We start from the raw sequence: 3,728 nt of genomic DNA, 5'->3' as shown, positions 1-3,728 counted from the left end.
TCATTTGTCCGCAGAAGCGTTGAGAGATGAATTTGTCCAGAAAAGCATCGTCTCTTCTCAATCCTAAGACATTTTAGGTTTGACGCCCAGCAGCATTACCAATATTTAACCCATTATCGCCTGCGTTTAACGACATATTAACATGTGGACTTGATAAATGATTGATCCGTTGATCAACAGTTCATTTCCGGGATCCAAAGGACCTGCCCATTTCTCTCTTCTACTTGTCATCTTTGAACATTTGAATCAACTCCTGTTTTTACTGTCGCCGACGTTGTTATTTCATACGTAGAAACGCCTCACTTTATAATGTCCAGACCAGAAAGGTAATAACTTTAAAACCGCTCTTTCAATCCGTTTATACCAGCATCCGATTATATTTTATCTCCATTTTTGATTTTTCATGTCTTAAATTTGCAGCAGTGTTATCTCAATTTTATTAATTCCAGTGTCCCGAGCCACGTTATCTTAATCGTTTTTAGGTTTGATTTTTACCCAGCAAGATTGTTTCAGATTTTGTATTAATCCTGTCGCGATGTCTGATTCCTTTTAGCATTTTTCTTTCATGCACCAGCCATGCCCGACTCCTTTAGTATTTTTGTTCATCAGAATGGTCTTGTTCCTCAGAAATTGAAATTAGCCTCCTCCAGCATTTAGTCATTCATTGATTAATAGCAAAAAAAATCAGCATTGCCAGTTCAACCAGAATTCTCAACATCTAAAATGAAAACTCTAGCAGCGGGATAAAGAAAAGCCTTGGTGCAAGACGCTACCTAAGGCATCCTCGGTCCTGCTAGAATCCTTAACGTCTGAAATGAAAACTCTAGCAGCGGGATAAAGAAAAGCCTTGGTGCAAGACGCTACCTAAGGCATCCTCGGTCCTGCTAGAATCCTTAACGTCTGAAATGAAACTCTAGCAGCGGGATAAAGAAAAGCCTTGGTGCAAGACGCTACCTAAGGCATCCTTGGTCCTGCTAGAATCCTTAACGTCTAAAATGAAAACTCTAGCAGCGGGATAAAGAAAAGCCTCGGTGCAAGACGCTACCTAAGGCATCCTCGGTCCTGCTAGAATCCTTAACGTCTAAAATGAAAACTCTAGCAGCGGGATAAAGAAAAGCCTCGGTGCAAGACGCTACCTAAGGCATCCTCGGTCCTGCTAGAATCCTTAACGTCTAAAATGAAAACTCTAGCAGCGGGATAAAGAAAAGCCTCGGTGCAAGACGCTACCTAAGGCATCCTCGGTCCTGCTAGAAAGCCATCGGCTTTAATAAAAACAACAGAGAAAAGATGGTCTCGTAATGGGACATCTCAGGTAGGTCTTCAGTTTTTCATGATCCCAATCTAATCAGAGTCGTCGCTTGACAAGTCGTAGCGAGGTCTAAACCACACTTGTCCGGAACTCTCTCTTCCTCTAGCTCTGTCAGATCCAATTCCAGATGTTGATGGTACTGGTTCCTCTTCTTTGTCCATTTGAAACTTCATCCAGGCACACATACAAGGGAATGACGAACTTTGAAACCTGCAGTATGTTGACGGTGAAGGACAAACGACGGGGGAAGACACAGTGGGATCCTCACACACTATCCTTTGTGGACGACTGAGGACAGGGGATGACAAAACAGGATCTTCACAGACTGGGGGACTGATGGAATGAACTGACGCAATGGGACCTTCACAGGGCAGTCTTGGTGAGGGACTGAAGACAGGGGAGGGCAAAATGGGATCCTCACATGCGCTGTTAGGTGAAAGACGGATGGGTGAAAAAATGGGATCCACCCAGAATGGCAAGGGAGAGGGACTGAGGCGAGGGGATGACGGAACGGGATCCTCACACCATGTATTTGTGGTGGGACAGACAACAGGTTCCTCTTCATCGTCGCTGTTCCTGGACCTCTTGGCAGGGACCTCCTCTTCAGCACCACTGTCCCTGGTCCTTTTGGAGGGGAGCCCATCTCTAGGTTGACTCTCCCTGGTGCTTTTGGCTGGGGGCTCCTCTTCAGCATCTTCTCTCTCCCTAGACTTCTTTGCTGGGGGCTCCTCTTCAGCATCTTCTCTCTCCCTAGACTTCTTTGCTGGGGGCTCCTCTTCAGCATCTTCACTGTCCCTGGTCCTTTTGGAAGAGAGCTCCTCTTCTGCAACAGCGTCCCTGGTCTTCTTGGCAGGGGGCTCCTCTTCAGAGTCACTTTGATTTGTCCTCTTTCTGTTTAAGCCGGTGACGGATGGCGCACGAGTCACATCCCCTACCAGACCTACCTGATGACGGTGCGAGATACCAGCGAGTGTGGAGTCATCTGGGCTCAAAATGGACTCTTCCCGCTTGACAAATCCATGTGTGGATTCAAGTGAGGTCAACTGAGAAGTGCCCTCTTCAAGCTTCTGAGCCATCTCCAGCTCAGCGTAAGGACGGTCCACTGTTGGACTGCAGCTGGTAGTGCTGATACTACCGTAGCTGCTAGTAAACTCGTTACCTACCTCAGCTTCACTGGAGATAGGAGTAGAGCTACCACTGTAGCTGGTCGTAGAGCTACCACAAGACCTGCTAAAACAGCTATCAACAGAACTGCTAGAACAGTCATCCTGACTGGAGCTACCTCTGGAGCTGTTAGTACAGTCAACAGACTGCGAGGGGAACTACACCTAGACTCCTCTCCATGATCTCCAGAAACCATGTTGCCTGAAATGTCAACATTTGACCACATCTTACCCAAATCCTTACCATCATCCTGATGTTCCTCTGACGTTGGGGATCCATCTGCTGGAAGCGCTACACTATGAGCTGTGAAGGAAAACAAGAAAAACACTATAGTTCAGTATGAAGACCTTCACAAAAACCCAAAGCAATGTTTCAATAGAACACTAAAATACCACAATACCTAGGGTTGACAATGTCTAAATAGAAAGACATTTTATTGTGTCTTGATGACTTTTTAACAGCTAATAAAATACCTTTAACCTTACATTGTACTATTAGTGTGAATAAAATAAAATACAGCAACAAGTGACTCAGTTTACCTTCCTATAACTCACAAATCTTTAATGCTGCTGAACAGGTAAGTTTTTTTTAATAACCAAAACAAGATACATGAGCCATTTATTACTATTCAACTTAAATTAGTCCTTACATAACTTTAATACTTTCTGAAAATGTAATCAACGTGAAAATATATTACAGCCCCAAATAGAAAAGGACCAACACATCATTTCGTAAACCACTAATTATTCAAAACTTCTATCTCTTAGAAAAATAAAATCAAAAAAATAATAAATATAAACGACACTATTTACTTTATAAACAGGAAAAGATATATAAATAGAAATATATCTAAAAACTTTTCTAAACTTCAAGTTTTAAGGATTTATTTCAAGCAATGTATCCAAGGAGACCAAATGTGTTTTTGAGGCATTTTCTGAAACCTGGAACAAGCTCTGACTTCTTATTCCAAAACTCTGAATAAAACAAAACAGATCTTCTGAAACCAGAAATAACCTTTTAACAGAAGATTTTATTTAAGCAGTGTTAAACCTCCACAATCTCACCTAAAATGTGGAAACATTTTATTTGACGGGATGTGAATGAGACTGTCATGATGATAATATCATAACAATTATGACATTTGTTGTCATAATTGTTATGACAACAAATGTCATAATTGTTATGTTTTGACAAACATAATTGTTGTTATGACAACAAATGTGTTTGTTGTCATAACAAAGACATTTTGAATATC

The sequence above is a fragment of the Poeciliopsis prolifica genome, unplaced genomic scaffold (genome assembly GCF_027474105.1).
Source record: "Poeciliopsis prolifica strain line A6 unplaced genomic scaffold, Auburn_PproV2 SCAFFOLD008, whole genome shotgun sequence".
In the NCBI taxonomy this organism is placed as follows: domain Eukaryota; kingdom Metazoa; phylum Chordata; class Actinopteri; order Cyprinodontiformes; family Poeciliidae; genus Poeciliopsis; species Poeciliopsis prolifica.
Note: the sequence above shows the minus strand (reverse complement) of the source record.